This window comes from Ranitomeya variabilis, chromosome 4 (assembly GCF_051348905.1).
Source record: "Ranitomeya variabilis isolate aRanVar5 chromosome 4, aRanVar5.hap1, whole genome shotgun sequence".
Lineage (NCBI taxonomy): Eukaryota > Metazoa > Chordata > Amphibia > Anura > Dendrobatidae > Ranitomeya > Ranitomeya variabilis.
In genome coordinates, this window is record NC_135235.1 from 475,232,214 (window position 1) to 475,256,776 (window position 24,563).

At 45.8% G+C, this 24,563-nt stretch overlaps 1 protein-coding gene across 2 annotated transcripts in view; it reads right to left on the reverse strand.

Moving 5' to 3' along the window:
- RHBDF2 (rhomboid 5 homolog 2) overlaps nt 1–24,021 on the reverse strand; it is a 111,224-nt gene extending 87,203 nt beyond the window's left edge. Inside the window, exon 1 of one of the 2 annotated variants that reach the window (XM_077251823.1) lies at nt 23,712–24,021. The gene's annotated coding sequence lies outside the window, so the exon portion shown is untranslated. The remainder of the gene's footprint in view (nt 1–23,711) is intronic. The other variant, XM_077251826.1, reaches the window with a different exon arrangement.
- Nucleotides 24,022–24,563: the final 542 nt, after the last annotated feature.

Genomic DNA, 24,563 nt, shown 5'->3' on the forward strand with positions numbered 1-24,563 from the left:
TTCCGCTGCCCACGTCGGTCATTACTTTCACAACGCGCGTCGGCGCGTCGGGCCGACGCTAGTGTGAAAGAAGCCTTAGCTGAGAGCCAGCAGGAGGGTGTATACTGCAGGGGAGGAGATCACTTTCTTTGTATCACTTAGTGTCAGCCTCCTAGTGGCAGCAGCATACACCCCACAGTCTGTGTCCCCCAATGAGGCGAAGGAGAAAAACGTGAGACCAGTCATGATCCACAATCCTGTCGTTTTAGCTTGGATATCCTTCCATGTTTCCTCCCTACCCAACCCAATGAGTAATGACTGGAAAGTGGAAGCTCAATATTTCTGTTGTCACTCAGATCAGGAAAACAGTAGGCAAGGCTAGAAAAGAAAACACAACTAATCCACATTTCCCTTGCAAATGATGAAACAAAGGCATCTGCTAACAGGCACCGACAATAAATAGTACTGAAAACATTACAACAGATAGGAAGGTTACAGTTTTCACTGCATTTACAATCTCATAGTTTTTATAGTTTCAATGTATCTGGAATAGAGATGGGCGAACCCGAACACCAGGTGTTTGTAGTGCTGTCATGTGCATGACAATGCGGCAAACTCTGCTTCTGATCGGCAGCAAAAACATTACCACTGGTAAGACAGCCATAGTTCCAAAGTTGTCAAATGACAGCGTGAGCCCGCAGCTATGATCAGAGAAATAAAGTTTACCTTCGGTCACTGGTGTTGGCTGATGGGACTTCTGCTCAGCTAATAACAGTGAGAGCAGGTGGTGGCTGATGGAAGTATTCAGCAGTTGGCAGATGCGCTACCAATAAATAATAAAAAAAAAAATGAAAAAAAAAATGGTGAGGGTTGCCCTGTATTTTTGATAACCAGTCAGGCAAAACTGACAGCAGCGTGCTGCAACCCTCAGCTGTCAGCGTTTGCAAAGCTAGTTATCAAGAATAGAGGGGTCTCCATGCTGTTTTTTAACCCCTTAATCCCATATGGTGTACTATCCCGTCGAGGTGACCTGGGACTTAATTCCCAGCGACTGGATAGTACGTCATATGCAATCGGCCACGCTCACGGGTGGAGCGCGGCTGATCGCGGCTGGGTGTCAGCTGACTATCGCAGCTGACATCCGGCACTATGTGCCAGGAGCGGTCACGGACCGCTCCTGGCACATTACCCCTGAAACACTGAGATCAAATATGATCGCAGCGTTCCGGGGTCATAGGGAAGCATCGCGCAGGGAGGGGGCTCCCTGTGGGCTTCCCTGAGACCCTCGGTACAAGGCGATTTGCTCACCTTGTACCGAGCGTCTCCTCCCTGTAGGCCCAGGGGCTACTTCCGGGTCCTGCAGGGAGGTGGCTTACAAGCTCCTGCTCAGAGGAGGCGGCTGTAAGCCTGGAGCAGTGCATGTCAGATCGCTGATCTGACACAGTGCTCTGCAAAGTGTCATATCAGCGATCTGACCCTATAACATGATATATTATATATATATATATATATATATATATATATATATATATATATATATATATATATATATATATAATGTGTAAAAAAAAAAATAATAATAATTCCTAAATAAAGAAAAAAATATAAAATATTGTTCCCATAAATACATTTCTATATCTAAATAAATAATGAAAAAAAAACAATAAAAGTACACATATTTAGTATCGCCGCGTCTAACGACCCGACCTATAAAACTGTCCCACTAGTTAACCCCTTCAGTGAACACCATGAAAAAAAAAACCACGAAGCAAAAAACTACGCTTGATTATCGTACCGCCGAACAAAAAGTGAAATAACACCCGATCAAAAAGACGGATATAAATAACCAGGTACCGCTGAAAACGTCATCTTGTCCCGCAAAAAACGAGCCGCCAGACAGCATCATCAGCGAAAAAATAAAAAAAGTTAGCGTCCTCAGAATAAAGCGATGCAAAAATAATTATTTTTTCTATAAAACAGTTTTTATCGTAAAAAAGCGCCAAGAAATAAAAAAAATTATATAAATGAGGTATCACTGTAATCGTACTGACCCGAAAAATAAAACTGCTTTATCAATTTTACCAAACGTGGAACAGTATAAACGCCCCCCCCCCCCAAAAGAAATTCATGAATAGCTGGTTTTTGGTCATTCTGCCTCACAAAAATCGGAATAAAAAGCGATCAAAAAAATGTCACGTGCCTGAAAATGTTACCAATAAAAACATCAACTCGTCTCACAAAAAAACAAGACCTCACATGACTCTGTGGACCAAATCTGGAAAATTATAGCTCTCAAAATGTGGAGAAGCAAAAACTATTTTTTGCAATAAAAAGTGTCTTTTAGTGTGTGACAACTGCTAATCATAAAAATCCGCTAAAAAAAATGCTATAAATAGTAAATCAAACCCCCCTTCATCACCTCCTTAGTTAGGGAAAAATAATAAAATTAAAAAAAAATGTATTTATTTCCATTTTCCCATTAGGGTTAGAGCTACAGTTAGGGTTAAGGTTTGGATTACATTTACGGTTGGGATTAGGGTTAGGGGTGTGGTTAGGGTTATGGTTGGGATTAGGGTTAGGGGTCTGTTGGAGTTAGGGGTGTGGTTAGGGTTGGGGTTAGGTTTGGATTAGGGGTGTGTTTGGGTTAGGGTTTCAGTTACAATTGGGGGTCTCCACTGTTTAGGCACATCAGGGCTCTCCAAACGCGAGATGGCGTCCGATCTCAATTCCAGCCAATTCTGCGTTGAAAAAGTAAAACAGTGCTCCTTCCCTTCCGAGCTCTCCCGTGCGCCCAAACAGGGGTTTACCCCAACATATGGGGTATCCGCATACTCAGGACAAATTGGACAACAACATTTGGGGTCCAATTTCTCTGTCACCTTTGGGGGAAAAAAAATTTGATGGACTAAAAAAAACATTTTTGTGGGATAAAAATTATTTTTTATTTTCACGGCTCTGCGTTATAAACTGTAGTGAAACACTTGGGGGTTCAAAGTTCTCACACCACATCTAGATAAGTTGCATGGGGTGTCAAGGTTCCAATATGGGGTCACTTGTTGGGGATTTCTACTGTTTAGGTACATCAGGGGCTCTGCAAATGCAATGTGACACCTGCAGACCAATCCATCTAAGTCTGCATTCCAAATGGCGCTCTTTCCCTTCCGAGCTCTGCCATGCGCCCACGCGGTGGTCCCCCCCACATATAGGGTATCAGAGTACTCAGGACAAATTGCACAACAACTTTTGGGGTCCAATTTCTCCTGTTACCCTTGGGAAAATAAAAAATTGGGGGCGAAAAGATTAATTTTGTGAAAAAATATGATTTTTTATTTTTACGGCTCTGCATTATAAACTTCTGTGAAGCACTTGGTTGGCCAAAGTGCTCACCACACATGGTGTCACACTTGGGTATTTTCTATCATATAGACCCCTCAAAATGACTTCAAATATGATGTGGTCCCTAAAAAAAAAAAAAAAAAATGGTGTTGTAAAAATGAGAAATTGCTGGTCAACTTTTAACTCTTATAACTCCCTGACAAAAAAAAAAATTTGGGTTCCAAAATTGTGCTGATGTAAAGTAAACATGTGGGAAATGTTACTTATTAATTATTTTGTGTGACATATCTCTGATTTAAGGGCATAAAAATTCAAAGTTGGAAAATTGCGAAATTTTTGCCAAATTTCCGTTTTTTTCACAAATAAACCCAGGTAATATCAAAGAAATTTTACCACTATCATGAAGCCCAATATGTCATGAGAAAACAATGTCAGAATCACCGGGATCCGTTGAAGCGTTCCAGAGTTATAAAGGGACAGTGGTCAGAATTGTAAAAATTGGCCCGGTCATTAACGTGCAAACCACCCTTGGGGCTTAAGGGGTTAATTATTTAAATAAATATTTATTTATTTTTTAAATGGCGTGGGGTCCCCCTCATTTTTGACAACCAGCCTTGCTAAAGCAGACAGCTGGGGGCTGGTATTCTCAGGGAGTTAAGGGGCCATAGCTAATGCCCCCTCAAGACTGAAAATAGCAGCCCACAGCTGCCCAGAAAAGGCACATCTACTAGATGCAGAGATGAGGTCACTGCAGTCCACCAGGAGAATTTTACTGCGGTGAACTCACCCTCTGCAGTTCACTGGCCTTGCTGGAAATGCAGCCTCAGTGACCTGCGGTAACCTTGATTATGAAACCGTTGGTTACTAATGTGCGCTTTCAGCAGCTCATCCATCAGTGGTTCTCAGCCTGGACAGTCGCATCGTGGCAGCGTCCAGGTTGAAAACTATTTATCCCCCAGACATGGATTACGGCGTGGGACAGAACGACGGACAGGTGAGGGATATTGTTGTTTTATTACAGCAGAACGAGGGCTTCGGTGGAATAGGCGTTTGGAAAGTATAACTGTGTTTGTTATTTCTAAACAAAAATGGAAAAGTGTGTTTTGTTTTATTTCAAATAAAAGACCTTATTCTAGCCGTGTCTTTATTTACAATGTAACTATAGAATTAGTAATAGAAAGGCGTCTTACAGATGTCTCGCCATTACTAATCCTTGGGCTTGATGTCACCAGACAATACAAAAGGTGGGGGGGAGTAGGAATATCCATGGCCCATTACCAGCCTGAGAATACCAGACCGAAGCTGTCTGCTTTAACAAGGCTGGTTGTCAAAAATGGGGGGGACCCCACGCTGTTTTTTTTTTTTTTTAAATTATTTACATAATTAAAAAAAAAACAGCGTGGGGACCGCTCTATTCTTGACAACCAGCCTTGCAAAAGCAACGATGAGTATTTGGTGCATTTATTTTATACTGTAAGTTTCCAGCAGTATTTCGGCCCCAATTAGCTAGATTAGTGAACTTGCATTTTTTTTATCGCGCTTTTTGGAGCGAGTTTGTCTTTTTGGCAAGTCAAGTTTGAAATAAAGCCGCTTTGCTTTGGATACTTCATGGTTACTTAGCTTTCATAAAACATTATTGATTCAGTCATGTGGTATTAACGTGCAGATTTTCCTTTTCTCATTTATGTCTATGAGGAAAATCCAAAAATAAAGCGCATACAGTATTTACTGCAAGAGAAATTGACAAGTTGTGGATTTCAAAACTGCACCTCAGGTCAGTTTACTCCGTGTTAAATAACAAACAAACAAACAAACAAAAAAAAAAACACATTGGGTATGAGATTCCTATAAATCCCATTCATTTTGCTGAAACTGTAAGACAATGCATTGTTTTGCGCAGTGAAAATATTCACAGCATCAAAAACTCATTGTGGGAAGTTGGCCTAAAAGTAACCCCACTGGAGAGACAGCAGAAGAGATACCTGACCACAGAATGGTGCCTACCCTCACTGGCAAAAGAAAGATACTAGTAGTGTAAAAATATATGCTGGGAATTACTGCAAGTCTGCGGTGGATTTGCAGCAGGTCGTTTAGACCTCTAGACATGCATTGTATTGCCTACAGCATATTATACTCGGGCCACATTGGCTGTTACATCATATGCAGTGATAACCTTGCCCATATCAGTGAGTGCACATTACAGTTTTATCTGCGTGTCTATTCCAGAAGTGGGAAATTAATTTTCCCAAGCAGCCACATGAGATCCTATGACTATTGTGGAGGGCCAAACTTAATTCTGCTTATTATTATTGCTTCATATTGTAATCATTAGGCAAAATTAAAGACTGTTACAGCTACTACATGTTACGACAGGGCTTATTGTAACATGTGTTCTTACCTGCAGCAGACAATCCAAGCCACACCATGTACTGCTTTTTATAAAGTATATATAAAACAGTAAATCATCCTGCCCCAGGTATTCAGACTGCATTTTGATTAACACAGTATGTCCCCAAGCAGCCCCCTCCTAGTACGGCATCAGGTCCCCACACAGCCCCCCAACCTAGTACGGCATCGGGTCTCCACACAGCCCCCCAACCTAGTACGGCATCGGGTCTCCACGCAGCCCCCCCCATACAGCATCGGGTCTCCACGCAGCCCCCCCATACAGCATCGGGTCTCCACGCAGCCCCCCCCCCCCCGTACGGCATCGTGTCCACACGCAGCCCCCCCGTGCGGCATCGGGTCCACACGCAGCCCCCCCAGCACGGCATCGGGTCCCGAAGCAACTCCCCTAGCAGGCATCAGGTGCCCACGCAGGCCCCCTAGCATGGCATCAGGTCTCCACGCAGCACCCTCCCGAGCACAGCATCAGGGCCCCACGCAGCCCCTCCTAGCACAGCATCAGGTCCCCACGCAGCCCCCCCAGCACAGCATCAGGTCCCCACGCAGCCCCCCCCCCCAGCACAGCATCAGGTCACTGTAGATATTGGCCCCTTCCCATAATAATAACACCAGCCCACAGCTGTGGTTAATAAAAATAAAGGGGACCGTTACCATTTTTTATCAAATGTATTCAATAAATTAAAAGTACAGAAAACTACACAAACAAAACACAGATTACATATCACACTGACATATTTCTATGTTCCTCATCGCCATCTATCTCTATCTTTGAACATCTTTAATACAGAACACTCTTTAATTCCTATGCTGCATTTCATTCCTTACGTGGCACACAGACACATGGATGTCACTGGTACTGGTATTTCCAGTACCGGAATCAACGGGACATGTGAAGGGGGCCTAAAGTGAACCCGACAACTGATACATGCTGCCCAATCTGTTATAAGCTTGCGAGCAGGGCCCTCGCTACTCTTGGTATCTGTCGATTTATGTGATTATTGTTATTCTGTAATGTCTTTTATTGTCTCTACAAGTCCCCTGAAAAAAGTAAAGTGCTGCGGAATATGTTGGCGCTATAGAAATAAAATGATTATAAATTATCTCATACAGGCATGTTTAACTCTGCGGCATATCAGAGAAAGACATACGGTACTTTGGAAGCCGTTGGGGACAGAGCTGCACGGTAGACTAGCTGGATGGGTCCCCGGGGGTTTCTCCCTGCCTGCTCTCCTGGAGTGACAGGGAAAAACATGCCAATCCAGGCAACGTGTGGTGCCAGGGTTAATGTGGACATCACAATGGAAAATTATATTCAATAGGGCTGTTGCAATTACGGGTTCTCACACAACTGAGTATTTGGAAAAAAAAAAAAAAAAAGTAATGGATTCAACAGTGTAGATGTGGGTTTCCTTATCTGGATGTTTCAACCTAATTACTCAACTGCAACTTTATGAAATGTGGCAACATTTTTGTGCAATTGCACTCTAGTACCCTAACAAAGTACAAAACCTGCCTCATTTTATTTTTGTGCAGATCAAGATTAACAAAACGTTTAAAAAAAAATAAAAAAATCATGTAACTGAGCTAAAAAAGGTAAAAAACAAAGAAAACGAACATCTTTGATTTCACATTAAATTCATCAATCCACATGCACCTCTAAAGAATTTGGTGCAAAAAAAAAAGGTTAATGAATACACAATATAAAAATAGAAAAGTCACTTATAAAGTAAAGAAAAAGAACAACTGAAAGATTGAGGCTGAGAAACTTATTTTTTATTGCTGTACCATATTAATGGTCCTTGGATGGCAGAGTAGACAACTAGTGCTTCACGCATCTAAGTCAACAGCAGGGGTTTTGTATCCACCTACTCCCACCCTAGCGGTGTTCTGCAGCTATTAGTTAGACCACCACTGCCCACCATTTATGCCACTGGCTGCTGTGTAAAATGTCATGACGATCTCGTGTTCCTAGTAACAAAGGAGTATTTCCATTTTCATAGGTGGCTATGATTGGATAGTACTTGTAAGAACAAGCACTTTTGGAATTTACTGCTCATTAAATTCGCAGCCGTTCTTGAGATGGTAATACTTAGCTTTAGTTTACAGCTAGTTCCCAGGAGACGTCCACCGCGGATGTCTAGCTGATAAGCACAGCAGTGAAGCCGGACAGAATTCGGTTGTAAGGCAATGTTCACTAGTAGTGATCAGTTAGAACAGATCCGGCAGCTATCCATTGCACATACAAACTTTGTAGTGTTTTTTTAAGTAACTGATCTCTGCTGGATTTTATTATTTTATTTTTTTTTAGATTTAAGTCTATGGAAAACGGATTCATTAAGCCATCAGTTTCTCTTTCATTTGTAACGGATCCGGTAAGAAAAAAAAAATAAGCCGGAATACTTACCGGTAATGCTCTTTTAATGAGTCCACGACAGCACCCATGGAGAGAGAGGGATCCGCCCCAAGGAACAGGAAACCTACAGAAGAGAATAAAAGGGCCGGTCCGCCTCTCCTCCTCAGTTTAATTTTCAGAGTATCCGAAGGACCACCAGTAGTAGGCCAAGTATTTATCATTTTATGTTTAAAAACTTATTTACTTTACAAGGGACTGGGTGCTGTCGTGGACTCATTAAAAGAGCATTACCGGTAAGTAATCCGGCTTTTTACCCTTCGCCACAACAGCACCCACCGAGAGATTTCCAGAGACCATCACCTAGGGGAGGACCACCGTGCTGAGGACAGTCCTGCCGAAGTTTAGGTCAGAAGTTGATGAAAGATCAAGCCTATAGTGGTTATAGAAGGTAGAAGGAGCCAACCATGTTGCCGCCTTACATATGTCCTCAGTTGGAAAGTTTCCCCTTTATGCCCAGGAAGATGCCATAGCTCTGGTGGAATGTGCGTTAATGCCCTCCGGGGGTTCCTTATTCTTCACGGAGTAGGCCAGCCGGATAGCATCTCTAATCCAGCGGGATAAGGTGCCCCTCGTGACTCCATACCCCTTCTTTTTTCCCTGGAAGGATATGAACAGAGCCCTACACTGCCTCCAACGTCTAATACTTTCAATATACTGTAAAACTACTCTCCTGACGTCTAGAGTCTGAAACTTTTATTCTTCAGGAGTGGAGGTGTCTTTAAAGAAAGTGCGGAGATGTATTTCTTGCGATCTATGGAATTTCCCTGCTACCTTAGGGAGGTATAAGGGGTCCGGTTTTAAAACTAACGTATCCTGAAATGTCAGAAGGAAGGGTGGATCTATTGATATGGCCTGAATGTTGCTGACTCTCCCTGCCGATGTTAGTGCCACTAAGAAGGCCGTTTTTAGCGACGGGTGTTTCAGAGATGCTGTATCTATAGGCTCAAATGGAGGTTCTGTTAGAGAATCTAGGACTAGGTTTAAATCCCAGGGAGATACTCTAGGTATGTGAACAGGACTAACTCGTTCACAGGCCGTGATGAAACGAGACACCCATTTATTCCCTGCAACATTATAGCCATAGAGGGCGTCTAGAGCGGATACGTGGACCTTTAGTGTATTAACAGAAAGACCCAACTCTTTTCCCTTTTGTAGGAATTCTAAGATAGGTCCTATTGGAATTTCTGAGGAGTCAGAATTAGTATGGAATTGAAGACATTTTTTCCATACTTTGGCGTAAATCTTTATAGTAGACTGTTTCCTGCTACGCAGGAGTGTATCGATTGGCCCTTTTGAGAAACCCCTAGAATTTAATATCTGCCTTTCAAATTCCAGGCCGTCAAGTGGAGGTTGTCCACTTGGGGGTGGAAGAAAGGTCCCTAAGAGAGTAGGTCTGGGATTGAGGGAAGGACCCATGGGTCTGTCACTGACATTGTTTGCAGGCACGAGAACCACGGTCTCTTGGGCCGAAATGGTGCTATTAATATTATCCTGGCCTGTTCTCTGATTTTCCGTATGACTTGAGGAAGTAGAATTATCGGAGGGAAGGCATATGCTAGATTGAATTGCAAAGATATTTGAAGAGCATCTAGAATGTCCAGGTGGTCTGCACGGGATCGAGATGCAAACTTCTGTACTTGTCAGACCTGTTCGCTACGAGACAGAACAATCTGAGGATGGCCCCATAGTAACGCTATCTTGTGGAAAATGCGAGGATTTAGGCACCATTCTCCCTGTTGAGTGAATCGACTTAGGAAGTCCGCCTCTTGATTGTTCTCTCCCTTGATGTGAAGGGCAGAGAGAGATAGCAGGTGTTTTTCAGCCAGGTTCAAGATATTTTCTGCGGAGGACATTAGAGCGTCTGATCGAGTACCCCCTGGTTTGTTTAGGTATGCCACTGTCGTAGTGTTGTCTGAAAAAACTCTGACATGTTTTCCTCGAAGCTGTGGAAGAATATTGTAGTTACTTACCGATAACGGTATTTCTCTGATCCCCATGACGGCACCACGGAGAGAGAGGGATCCGCCCTCAGGGACAGGAAACCTACAGGTGAAAAAGGCGGTACCTCTCTCCCACATCAGTTGGTTTACAGAGCCTTAACAGAACTTCAGCTGTAACTTAAACGTTATCAAACAAAAACTTTTAATTTTAACTTATCAGAGGCACCGCATGACTAAGTATTAAGACTAACTAGTGTTCACACTCACACGTGAAGAGAGGGAATGTACGGGTGCCGTCATGGGATCAGAGAAATACAGTTATCGATAAGTAACTACGATACTCTCATACCCCTATGACGGCACCACGGAGAGAATTTCATAGATGTACATTAGGGAGGGACCACTGCCTCTAGAACCCTTCTGCCGAAAGTGAGGTCTGAAGAGGGGGTCAAGTCTAATTGGTAGTGCTTAAAAAAATGTGGAAGGAGACGACCAAGTGGCCGCCCTACATATCTGTTCGATTGATGCTCCTGATCTCTCTGCCCAGGAGGTCGCCACCGATCTGGTTGAATGAGCTCTGACTTCCTCTGGAATGTCCTCATTACTTGATGAATACGCGAGGATGATGGCGTCACTTATCCATCTCGTCACTTATCCATCTCGCAAGAGTGGCCTTTGATGCTTTATGCCCTTTATTTGGACCCTGAAAACACACAAACAGAGCCCTATCCTTCCTATAGTCTCTTGTGGCCGCTAGGTATTGGACTAAACATCTTTTAACGTCTAGTGTTTGTAGATGTTCCCCTTTCTCATTTCTGGCGTTTGGACAGAAGGAGGGTAGCGAGATCCCCACGCTGCAGGTTCCCCGTCAGTGACAGGAAACCGAACTGATGTGGGAGAGAGGTACCGCCTTTTTCACCTGTAGGTTTCCTGTCCCTGAGGGCGGATCCCTCTCTCTCCGTGGTGCCGTCATGGGGGTAAGAGAAATTGACGTAATGCATAGTTTATTGCATTTAGTTCTTTTAGGATAGATGAATATTGGATTTCCTCTTTATTCCATATCCCCTGGCAGAAACTATCTCCCATACGTGCGCCCCATCCATGGGGACTAGCATCAGTAGTTAAAGTATGGGATGGTGTTATTACCCAAGGGACAACCCCGCTAAATGTTTACTATCTAACCACCAGATTAAGGAAGCTAGGACTTCCTGCGACAAGGTTATCTTTGATTCGAGGTGGCCAAGAAGTTGTTTCTCCTCCCGAAGAATTTGATGTTGCAGCATCCGGGTATGGTATTGTGCCTACTGGACAGCTGGAGTACACGAAGAAAGGGATCCTAACAAGGACATTCCTTCTCCCAGGGACATTCGAGGTTTATCAATCGAAGCAGTTACTTGTTTTTTTATCAGTGATATTTTTACCTGAGGGAGTAGACATCTTTGTTTTGTAGAATCTAGATGAAACCCTAAAAACGTCGAGGGAAAGTGGGATAATTCTGGATTTTTTTAAGTTGATGATCCAGCCCAGATCCTATAAAGATTAAACAGTGTAAGCTAAGCGTTTAGCACACTGAACAGTCGAATTTCCGACAACTAAAAAGTCATCCAGGTAGGGGATGATTAAGCTGTCTTTTTGACGAAGGTAGGCCATCACCTCTAACATCACTTCGGTAAAGATCCTTTGTGCCGTAGATAGACCAAAGGGCATGGCCGTGTACTGGAATTAATGGATTTCCCCCTCGAGTGTCACTGCGACCCTCAAGTATCTTTGGTATCTGTTATGGATAGGGAGATGGTAATATGCATCTTTGAAATCAATACCCCCATCTTACAGTTTGGAAAAAGGAGCTTAATGGTGGATCTAATGGATTCCATTTTAAATGTATGGTTTCGAATAAATGTATTAAGCTTTTTTAGGTTTATAATTGTTCTAAATGAACCATCGGGCTTAGGGATTAGAAATAATGTAGAGTAGAACCCGCTTTTCCAAAGAGAAACTCACCCTTAAATGGGATAGCGCAGACATTCGTTTTCGACTGCGTGTCCCCTTTCCAACTCTCCATCCATAAGGCTCATCTGGCATTATTCACAAGACCTGCTGATCTTGCTGCAAGGCGCAGTGTATCAGCTGATGCGTCAGCCATAAAAACTGCTGCCCCTCTAATTAATGGTATAGCATCCCCAAATTTTTGTCTAGAGATCCTTTGCTCAATTTGTTGATCTAATTGATCAATCCAGATGAGCATGGATCTAGCGGTGCATGTACTGACAATTGCCGGCTTAAATATACCTGTGGAAGCTTCCCATGATCTCTTTAATGATGACTCTGCTTTCCGGTCAAGAGGATCAGAAAGTAGGCCTGCATCCTCAACCGGTAAAGTGGATTGTTTTGAAGTGGAAGCGACCGCTGCGTCCACTTTAGGGATTTTAGTCCAGGTTATTAGTTCATCATCACTAAAAGGATATTTTCTCTTGGAGGCTGATGGGAGAAAACTTCTCTGGTCCTGCTTTTCCCATTCTCTCTTTATTAACGCCTTAACAGCCGAGATTACTGGGAAAGCTCTCCTTTTCCCCTCCGCTAACATTATATCTTGCGTGGTCTGATCATCTTTTGTTTCTTTACAACCTATTGTGTTTCTGATTGATTTTACCAAATTATCTACTCCTTCAAGTGGAAAACATGATCGACCCTCAATATCTGACGGTGATGAAGATGAGGATGATGCGTATGAGGAGTCCGAGTCCACAGTTTGATTATTATCGGACTCAGAACTGGACGCTACTTTTCTTAAGGGGTGCGCTGGATTGGGTAATGGATTGCAATTCTTCTCCGATTATGGCCCCTATATCCATAACTGATATAGATGAACTTTGCATGGTTTCACTAATGCACTGCTTACAGAGCTTTTTGGGGTAGGAATCTGGGAGAGGCTCATCGCATAAAACACACTGTTTATGCATGGACTTTTGCTACTTTTTGGCCTGAGGGGGAATATGGCAAAAAATAATATCAGCTTAATAGGTCGAGAGTTAACAGTCACCCAGTGAAGCTTTTTCGGTACCGGATCAGGTGGCCGAAACGCAGTCCTGGATCTAGAGTCCGCTGTATCACTTTTACGGCTGGCATCTGAGGACCTCCTGCTGGGTCCACCGTCTTGCCTGGGGATGACATGTTGCATCGCCGTGTGCCCGCAACAATTCCCCTTTTATAGGCCACTTCTGCCAGATCTGGTCTTTTGGTTTTTTTAATTGCGGTATACTGCGCATGCGCCTACCGCGTTTTCCTGCAGAGCATCAGTGAGACCGGGCAGCCTCCCCCGGACCGGGTCCTCACTGTATCCGACAGACGAGGGGGGAGCCGTCTAACGGAAACTCCCCCGACGCTGCATCTGGACCGCAACCCCTGCCGTTCCCGCAGAGACCGCACAGGCGGATGCCCTGGCCCAGGTATGTGTCTTCTGAGATTATCCTGAGGTTCCCCTAGGAACAGGAAACCTAAACTGAGGAGGAGAGGCGGACCACCCCTTTTATTCTCTTCTGTAGGTTTCCTGTTCCTTGGGGCGGATCCCTCTCTCTCCAGTGGGTGCTGTCATGGCGAAGGGCAACAAATGAACAACAAGAAAAGTACAAGGGAGATATGGCCAGGAGCATTCAGGGGACATATTTCCCCCATACTTCATTTCCTCTACAATATGAATTAGGTGACATCATGAAAAGGAAGCAATATTTTCAGGGAAACCGTGAGATGGATTGGGGGAGCAAACAGGATAACCACAGAGACCAAGCTATCTTCATAGAGGACATAATGAATTTATGCCTATTAGTGATGAGCGAACGTGCTGGGATAAGGTGTTATCTGAGCATGCTCAGGTGCTAACCGAGTGTCTTCTGCGTGCTCGAATAATATGTCTAGTACTAATACTAATTACAGTATTTTTGGAGCATCCACCTGTTGAACAGTGTTCGCCCTATGGTACGTGGATACATGGCCCCACAATAGTATCCGATTACTTGATATATGGATATAAGATTCCCCATGACTAAACAGTATTGATTTGTCCAAGGGTCAATCAGCGACATAGAGGGATAGTCCTCGGTGAACAGGTGCGCAAATTGCGTAAACCCTAGCCTAAGGTGCCAACCTCCGCGGTAAGGCAGGGATTTACCAAGGGATCTATAGGGACTAACAGGTGTATTTTATGTTCAACTTGGGTGGGCTGTAAATCCATTTCTGTAGTAGTGTATATATCTTTTTTTTTTTATTATTATGTCCTATACATATGGGGAGCGTGTTTTTAACCAATAATAAATATATGGTATACTTTATGGGCAATTATGTTAGATAATTTGACTATCCCTTATTAAAATCAAACGGTGAGCCTCCTGGCTGACAGGGCAGCATGAGTGACTACTGCGTGTAACTGCTACAGCCAATCATGTACAAGACAGCTGAGACCAGTGATTGGCTGCAGCGGTCATGATACCATACCTGCTGCCCTGTCGACGGAAACCGAGAGCAACCAAAAGGCAGCTCTAAATCAGCAGAGGGAAAGTAAAGCTGATTCTTAATTTCACATAACCGAAACCCGAGTATAAATATGTAACCATGAAAAGCTCCTTTAAGTGAGTAAAATTGGGCAAGTATTCGGGAGCCACCACTACTTACATGTCAGTTTTGCAGATGCTTCTCCGGGGAGGTAGTACATACGCTACTCACCTGTATTGAAGCCATATTTTGTCACACGCAATCCCCAGCACAATTATAATCCTACTGACCCAGCCATATATGATGCTCTTTAGCCCAGGTCATGAGACCGTAATATGGAGGAGACATCATGCATGGGTCCCAGAGGTCATGTAGCCCCTTTTCTCTCCTACAGCATCGCTACAATACAACATTTCGGTACACTATACGGACACAAGTATTGGGGCATGCCTCTTAAAGGGAATGTGTCAGCGGGTTTTTGCTACCTCATCTCAAAGCAGCACGATTTAGGCAAAGAGAAGCTGAATCCAATAATATATAATATCACTTCGATTACTGGGTGTACCAGTTCTGACAGTTTTTAGCTTTAGCATGAAACAAAGCTGAGAAAGCTGCCCCCACCCACACCAGGCTCTGTATGTACATAGTCTATAGACAGTGAGCTGCTAATCACAGAAGGGGGCGTGTCAGACTAGCAGTCCATGTGCTCATCAGACTTGGCAGTGATTATGTCCTAGTGACAAAACCTTCACTGTAAGTAAACAACTGCACACACCTTAATATGTGTCTTGTCATTGAATTCTGTGTGTTAACCCCTACCTCATTCATGTTGTCCTCAGATTTCATACCAAAAACCTGCTGACAGATTTCCTTTAAAATCACTGAATTCAGATGTTTAATTCAACCCAATTGTCATTAGTGTATAACATTCATCCCCTCCCCATGCTGTCAGCCTTTACTAAGATTTGAGAAAGAATGCGTCAATCCAAAGAGCTCAGCTAATTCGAGTATGGTCCTGTAATAGGAACAAGTCTGTTTGTGTAATTTCTTCTAAATATCCCCCCAATAACTGAGTGGTAGTATTATAAAGTGGATCAGTTAAAAGGAGTATTCGATCTCCAAGATCCTATCCCAATATGTAGCAGGTGTAATAAAAATATTAGCCAATACCTCCAATTAGAAATGTAGTATAGTTCTTCTGATTTGCTATGTTTCTTTCCTCATGTTCAGGTATTGCAGGACCTTAGGTATCTAGCTACCTGGCTGTCACTATATGAGTGCTCATAACCATGGATACCGAAGGTTCCGCAATAACTGCACATGAGGAAAGAGACAAAGTGAACCAAAAAAATGTTATATTTCTAATTGGAGGTATTTGCTTATATTATTACACCTACAATATATTGTGATAGGATCTTGGAGGTGAGAATACACCTTTAAGGATCCACAGCATCTCAGCCATGATGTGGTAGACCACAGAGTTATTGTTACGACTCTTTTGTCGGGTGTCCCAGAACCAGGGGCTCCTTCCCTGTCCCTAATGCTAGGGGCGCCCTAGCTCGTCCTGTTCCTCAGATTACTTCTGATGGTGAAGACGCCGGGGCCACGCACCTGGCCTTAGCTCCTGAATCCGCCCACAGTCTGTACCCTTCCCCACCCAGGAAAAAGGGGAGTAGTAGTGCACTGTAAGGCTATGTGCACACGATGCAGATTTAGTGCGGATCCGCAGCGGATTTTTCCCATGCAGAAACGCTGCAGATCCGCACTGTGATTTACAGTACAATGTAAATCAATGTGAAAAAAGAAAAGCTGTGCACATGGTGCGGAAAAATCAGCGCGGAAACGCTGCGGATTTTAAAAAAGTGCATGTCACTTTTGTGCAGATCTGCAGCATTTCTGCACCCTTCCATTATAGAAATCTGCAGTGGTAAAAACCGCAGAAAATCCGCATCAATTCCGCATAAAATCCACATAAAATCCGCGGCAAAACTGCAACTGCAGATTCTGCCAGGAGATGCGGATTTTGTGCAGAAAACTCTGCACCCCATTCCCCATTGTGTGCACATAGCCTTATAGACCAACCACACTAACAAGATAATATAAACAGGGATAAAAGAAAATACCAATCATACAAATATACTCACACAAACAACAGAGGTATATAAGGGGGAGTGGAGGATGGGGTAAAACCAAAGTAGGAGACAAAGAAGGGGAATTATCACACACTCAAAACCTAGCAACAGTCACAGATAAACACACTAAACGCCTTCTCCAACAACCTCCAGCCATGCAGCATAAGCTACTCTGACAAAGAGTGCCAGCCAGGACCCATATTATATAGGAGATGGTAGTGACTAACAGTGAACAGCTGAGCCTTAATGCAGGAAAGCTTCCAGGAGCTCTCAATTAGAGTTGAGCGAATTTGCTCGGGTTCCCTCTTATTCGGCAAGCTATAGCGCTTGGGGATTAAGCTGCACAGGAAACCCGGCTTCCTAGATCGTGCTGGCTGATCAGCTGATCGGTGCTGCAGCTGCATGTGTCGCGGCTGTGTGACAGTCAGGACACATACATGGAGAGCCTGTTTATTGGGCTCTCCATGCATATGCTGTACATAGAAGACGGAGAACTTAATTTCTCTATCTTCTCTATTCTCTGTGTCCGCTGCTATCGGACTGCAGTCCAAGGTTTCACAGAGCATGATCCAATTATCAGATGCGCTCACAGCGATTGTTTTCTCAGCATGAGAAAACAAAAAAAATGCACATCTGCACTGCCCCATAGAATATTGGGCCAAGTGCTATCCTACAAAACATCAGATAGCACTCGGATGTGTTATACACTCGTATGAGTGAGCCCTGAAAGGAAGTCTTAAAGGGTTGTATCATCATTCGGCACAAATCTTAGACTGGACAACCTGATTCAGAATACCAAGACATTTTGGACAATTGTATGCTTTCAGGTACGTGGGAACGTTTCTGTTCCACCATTACTGTGCCCCTGCACAATGCAAGGTCCATAAAAACATAGCTGGGGGGATGGGGGTGGGGGGGGGGAACGAGTTTGGTGTGGAAGAACTTGACAGACCTCAACCAACACTTTTGGAATGAATAAGACCAGGGTCACACTTGCGAGAAACTCGCACCTCAATACCCAGCACTGCCGCTGGCACTCGGGACTTGAGTGTGTGGCTGCATGTATTTCTATGTAGCTGAACGCTCCCGTCCTGAGTGCTGGTGGCAGTGCCGGGATATTGAGTTTCTCCCAAGTGTGACCCCGGCCTAAGAATGGAGATTGTGACCCAGGACGTCTCCTCCAACATCAGTGTCTGACCTTACAAATGTTCTTCCCACAAACGCTCTCGAAAATCTTGGAAAAAGCCTTCCCAGCAGAGTGGAAGTTGTTATATCAGCTAAGGGGGACACTTCTCAATATTAAGAACTATGGATTTAAAATGGGATGTCAAATGCTCCAGTGGGTGTAACATGTAGGTGTCCCAATACTTTTGCCCATGTAATGTAGTTTAGCCCACATTTACCCAATGTGTATGGCCACAAAGCGTGGCTGACTCATGCAAGTGGCAAGCATGGGACACCCAACACACACGGTAGTTCCAGCACTTCTCATAAGCTGAAGGCTTCTACTACCAGACTGTTTTGCCTTCAGAAATTCTTTTATTACATTACACTTCAAAACTATCCCCATAGCAATAAAGCGCATCACCCAACATAAGTCACAGGCTGCTGAAAAGCCGAAGCCATATGCTTCCTTCATAGACAGATCACGAAAACCCAAGACAGCTTCCGATAAATAAGTTATCACACCTCGTCGTCAGGGTGTGGACAAAACTTTGGGGGGGGGTGTTTCTTTGCAACAGTTTTCTAAAATAAAAAAAAAAAAAAGTCGAAACCTACAGCGTCTGAACAAACCGTTTAGGTACCGTCACATTAAGCGACGCTGCAGCGATATAGACAACGATGCCGATCGGCGTCGCTGCTTCGTCGTTGTGTGGTCGCTGGAGAGCTGTCACACAGACAGCTCTCCAGCGACCAACGATGCCGAAGTCCCCGGGTAACCAGGGTAAACATCGGGTTACTTAGTAGCCCGATGTTTACCCTGGTTACCAGTGTAAATGTAAAAAAAACAAACACTACATACTTACATTCCGGTGTCTTTCGCGTCCCCCGGCGTCCGCTTGCCTGCACTGTGTAAGCGCCGGCCGTAAAGCAGAGCGGTGACGTCACCACTGTGCTCTGCTTTACGGCCGGCCGGCGCTGACACAGTGCAGGGAAGCGGACGCTGGGGGACGCGACAGACACCGGAATGTGAGTATGTAGTGTTTGGTTTTTTTTACATTTACAATGGTAACCAGGCTAAATATCGGGTTACTAAGCGTGGCCCTGCACTTAGTAACCCGATGTTTACCCTGGTTACCAGTGAAGACATCGCTGAATCCGCGTCACACACACCGACTCAGCGATGTCAGCAGGTGAGCCAGCGACGAAATAAGGTGCTGGCCTTCTAGCTCCGACCAACGATATCACAGCAGGATCCTGATCGCTGCTGCGTGTCAAACACAACGATATCGCTATCCAGGACGCTGCAACGTCACGGATCGCTATCGTTATCGTTGTTAAGTTGTTCAGTGTGAAGGTACCTTATGGCCTCCTCCATGTCTGGAGTCTAGTCATGATTTTCATAGATAGGACCCATAGGAGGAAAGTCATCAAAGCTTTTGTTGCCAGATTTATGGTGGAAAAAAAAGCTTTGAAAAGTCACATTCTGTTGCACAAACGTGAGGTTATGCAAAAAAATGAGACTTTGGCGTTTTCAAGCCATATTCCCTCCAGGTCCAACAAAGAAGGCTGAGCTGGGGCATAAGGTGGAGTTGCGGGGTCCGCTCATCACATTCAGAGCGAGTGGCGACGATCACTGATCTTACACCAGCAAGGACTGGATTCATGAAGATCCATGAGCCCCTTGATGAATCGGGAGCATCTGCTCCAGAACCCTCCTCATCAAGACCAGGTGAGAGAATCGTCAGTCTTCACGGACTGCCTCCATGATCTATGGAGCTGTTTACATGGCTGTTTTATGATCTGACTCATGAATCAAGATTCACTCAAACAAGTCTATGGATCTGTGAAAATGATAGAAATCCCAAGGATGGCATCAGCGTGCCACACAAGATCCCATTGTAATCCATTGAAAAGATTTCTAATTTATCTCTTTTTTTCATACGTGAAAATCACTGATGAAACAACGATGGTAAAAACTGACACTGGAGAAACACAGACCATTTTTTACATACAAGGAAATCACGATGTCTGAATGAGGCCTTAAAAGTTTATTTCTGCGTTAAAATCTGCTTAGGAAAAGCGTAGTGACGACACCTCTGATGGCTGTAATGACGGCCACATTGGTAGCCACTCAGCTTTTCATCTTGCAATAACTAAAAGAGGATTTATGTTTAAAGGGAACCTGTCACCCCCCTCCCCACCCCCGGCGTTTGTAACTACAAGAGCCACCTTGTGCTGCACTAATGCTGCATTCTGACAAGGTGGCTCTTTTAGTTCTTGTTCCAGGAACTGCTGAAAGAATCGCTTTTGAAATTTGTCCCTCATACCGTGAAATCGCCAGGGGGGCAGGTCTTTCCCCCCTAATCCAGACCCCCTCACAGCCATCACTGATGGCCTCTGCGCACCGGATGCCGCCTCCTCTTCCTTCAGTAGCGTCCCCGGCGCCTGCGCTATTTTTTTTTTTTTTCGGGCATGCGCAGTTGCGCTACCCTTCGAACTTACAGCGCAGGCGCCGGGGACGCTATTGAAGGAAGAGGAGGCGGTGTCCGGCGCACAGAGGCCATCAGTGACGGCTGTAAGGGGGTCTGGATTAGGGGGGAAAGACCTGCCCCGTGGCGATTTCACGGTATGAGGGACAAACTTCAGAAGCGATTATTGCCGTAGTGCCAGGGCCCCAAACTAAAAGAGCCACCTTGTCGGAATGCAGCATTAGTGCAGCAGAAGGTGGCTCTTTTAGTTACAAACGCCTGGGGGGGGTGACAGGTTCCCTTTAAAGGGATTGATTTATGGGGAAAAGACTGCTGTGTACACGCGCGATGTAACACACATACTGCATGTCCTATAATCTCCCCTCCAATGCAGGTTATAACATGGTATAAGAGGACCACTGATAGGCAGACTGCCCTAGTCCACGTCGTGATCCGAGACAAACAAGTGCTAATCAATACACAGCCTCTTGGGATGGATGGCGGGAAGAGTTTTATGACTTACTACTCCAAGCTTTGGTTTAACCTCATCACCACCCAGCCCGTGCCATATACACGCTTATACATTAAGAGGAAATAGAGCAGAAGAGACACAAAGGACGAGCGGCAGGATGTAGAGGAGGATTGGGTGAGCAGGATGCAGCTGACACATCGGTGTAATGCAACCACCAGCAACATATACCATGCTCGTCTTTAGGGAACTAACTACTAATCGGCTGAAAACGCTATGGCCTATATAGGCAGCGAGTGTGACAGGCAGACACAGCAGAAGTATGGAGAGACCGGCCATACAGCTCCAATGTACAGACCTTGTGATGTACACCACTGAGTAAGTAAGAAAAAAATCCAGCTCCGGAGTAAAAATCATCAATTTTATTTCCACATATTTAAAATTCGGAAAAAGCTGCTTGCAAGTAACTGCACAACTATTCCAGAAAAGAAGCCATAAGTTAGCTGAACGCATGGGGCTCTTTGTCCACAGCATAAGCTTGAATAGCCCAACAAGACATATAAATATAAAAACAGATTTGTTGTTGGTGTTTTGTATATATATACTAGCTATTGAACCCGTTCTACGCCCGGGTGGCGAGCATTTATATTGGTATATGGTCTCCATCCTGGTATGTGCTGCTCCCATCTTGCTCTCCCATCCTGTCATGTGCTGCTCCATCCTGCGCCCCCCATCCTGTCATGTGGTGCTCCCATCCTGCGCCCCCATCCTGTCATGTGGTGCTCCATCCTGCATCCCCATCCTGTCATGTGCTGTTCCATCCTGAGCCCTAATCCTGTCATGTGCTGTTCCATCCTGCGCCCCCATCCTGTCATGTGCTGCTCCATCCTGCGCCCGCGTGGCGGCGCTGAGTGCGGGCGGCTGTGCGTGGCGGCGCTGAGTGCGGGCGGCTGTGCGTGGCGGCGCTGAGTGCGGGCGGCTGTGCGTGGCGGCGCTGAGTGCGGGCGGCTGTGCGTGGCGGCGCTGAGTGCGGGCGGCTGTGCGTGGCGGCGCTGAGTGCGGGCGGCTGTGCGTGGCGGCGCTGAGTGCGGGCGGCTGTGCGTGGCGGCGCTGAGTGCGGGCGGCTGTGCGTGGCGGCGCTGAGTGCGGGCGGCTGTGCGTGGCGGCGCTGAGTGCGGGCGGCTGTGCGTGGCGGCGCTGAGTGCGGGCGGCTGTGCGTGGCGGCGCTGAGTGCGGGCGGCTGTGAGTGCGGGCGGCTGTGAGTGCGGGCGGCTGTGAGTGCGGGCGGCTGTGCTGGGCGCCGAGTGCTGGGGGCCTGAGCAAGCGGGGACACCGGCGCGCTGTGGGGGTCAGGTGCCGGAGTCGCCGCTAGCTCAGGCCCCGGCACTTGCTATATTTACCTGTCCCCCGTTCCATTCCACTGCTGCGCACCTCTCTGTCTTCCGGGGTCCTCTGCCTGTGACTGTTCAGTCAGAGGGCGGCACGCATTAAACGCGTCATCGCGCCCCCTGAACTGAACGTCGCAGGCAGAGGAGGAGGTGGAGGACGGAGTAGCGCGCATCGGTGGAACGGGACAGGTAAATATTGCATACTCACCCTCCTGGCTTGTCCCTGCTTCTCCGTTGGAGATCGCGGTGTGCGTTCAGCGCTTACGCATACCGCGATCTCCTGGGAGCGTCACTCTGTGGGGTCCAGACTGCGCCGGCGCTTGCGCAGTCTATAAAGGCTTCGGACAGAGTGACGCTCCCAGCGTTATATTATAGATTATATATATATATATATATTCTATTTATTTTTCAAGGGGGATAATTACACCTGGCTGTGCGGTAGTCGTGGTATGTGTATATAATATGTGCTTAATGATTTTTGTTTTTCTGTACCTGTCCTAATGAGTGTGTGTTCTGGATGTCCAATGGGTTTTGTTGGGGTGGAGTTAATTATTCTCATGGCTATTCACCTGTTAAATCTGTTTTTATATGTCTTGTTGGGCTATTCAAGCTTATGCTGTGGACAAAGAGCACCATGCGTGCTCGAAACGCGTTCAGCTAACTTATGGCTTCTTTTCTGGAATAGTTGTGCAGTTACTTGCAAGCAGCTTTTTCCTTATTTTAAATATGTGGAAATAAAATTGATGATTTTTACTCCGGAGCTGGATTTTTTTCTTACTTACTCAGCAGAGGACGTTGGGCGGTGGCGTTTTCGTTGCTCGGATGTTCCTGTGGACTCTCATGGATTTGCTGATGGGGGTGAGCTGAAACATAACTTTTTCGATGTACACCACTACATATACTGTAACGATCAGAACAGAGATCCCAGCACAAGTACCGATCTCTGCCAGACAAGCAGAATACAGGCTGCCCTCTCCACCAGCTTATACAGAATACTATCAAAACAATACTTCCGAATAGAAAATAAAAGATCCACTCACATCCACCCAAAAGAGAGAAAAAAAAGTTTGAAATAAGTGGCTCCCAGCCAGTCTGGGCCAGACGATGCCCATGTTTATGTTGTGCAGAGGTGACATCATATTCCCTCTGTGGCCATGATGATGCCATCAGTGCACACCATAAACATGGGAGTTGTAATATTTACCAGAGTACACTCTCTTTCAGTGGGGGCTGACTCACGGGGGTCTCCTACAGCCAGATGAGCCCGTTAGGCTAGGATGTGAGCATGTGTAAGCTTTTCGGTCCATACTCTCCTCTATAACGGGATTGGTTCCTATAAGAAGCCAGGTTATAGGGACACTGTATGGAGCTGAGCTCAGAACTGAACACACGTGATCGGCCAGATCACTTGGCTGATAACAGGAAGCAATAGACGCCCGGCAGCTAGCCCAGAGTTCGGGCAGTAAGTGAGAGTCCAGAGTCCAGTGCCGTCCATGACACAAGGCAGGACCCCGGTACACGGCACACTCACCTGGGCGCACTCCGCTGCTCCCTCCGCGCTTCCCGTCCTCTCACTCCAGAACAAACACACTTTCTGGGCGTGGCCGCAGCGAGTCAGCTGGGTGGGCGTGGTTAGAGGCTGACACAAAATGCGGAAGTTAACGGGGAGACACGTGGGTGGGCAGCGAGTCCTGACTGGACTCAGTCTGAAGCCGGGGTAGTGATGTGAGGCGGTGTGTGTCCGCGGCTCCTGTGCTGCCCGGACAGTAACTTCCCACGGCTCTGCCTGTGCTTGTTTACACTGCGGGGGCGGCTCCGAGTTCCGGGGCTTGTCTGGACTCGTGGCTTTGGAAGTTCATCAGAAGAAATCCAATACTGGGGGCAGCTGGTCCAGGCAGGAGAGAGACAAAGAACGTGCAGCAGGAGAACAGTTTTCACTTCAAGCTCAGTGTAAGGCTACGTTCACACGATCCGTTTTTCACTGCGGATTTTTCCGGTCCTTTTTCGGGGAAATCCGCAGTGGAAAACGGCGGTGCTTCTCTCGGCGGATTTGTGTCCTTTTTCTTCTGCGGATTCCACTGCGGGTTTCCAACTGCAGTTTCCTATTGGTGCTGTTGGAAACCCGCAGCGGAATCCGCTGAAAGAATTGACATGGTACTTCTTTTTTCCGTTGGCAAATCCGCGCGGATTTTCCAGCGAAAAAAAGGATCGTCGGCACAGCGGGTTTTGTTTTCCATAGGGTAACATTGTACTGTACCCTGCATGGAAAACGGCTGCGGATCCGTAGCTGCAATTCCGCTACGGATCCGCAGCAAAAAACGGATCGTGTGAACGTAGCCTAAAGGGTCTCGGTATACAGCTGTGCGACTTGTGAAGGAAGCAT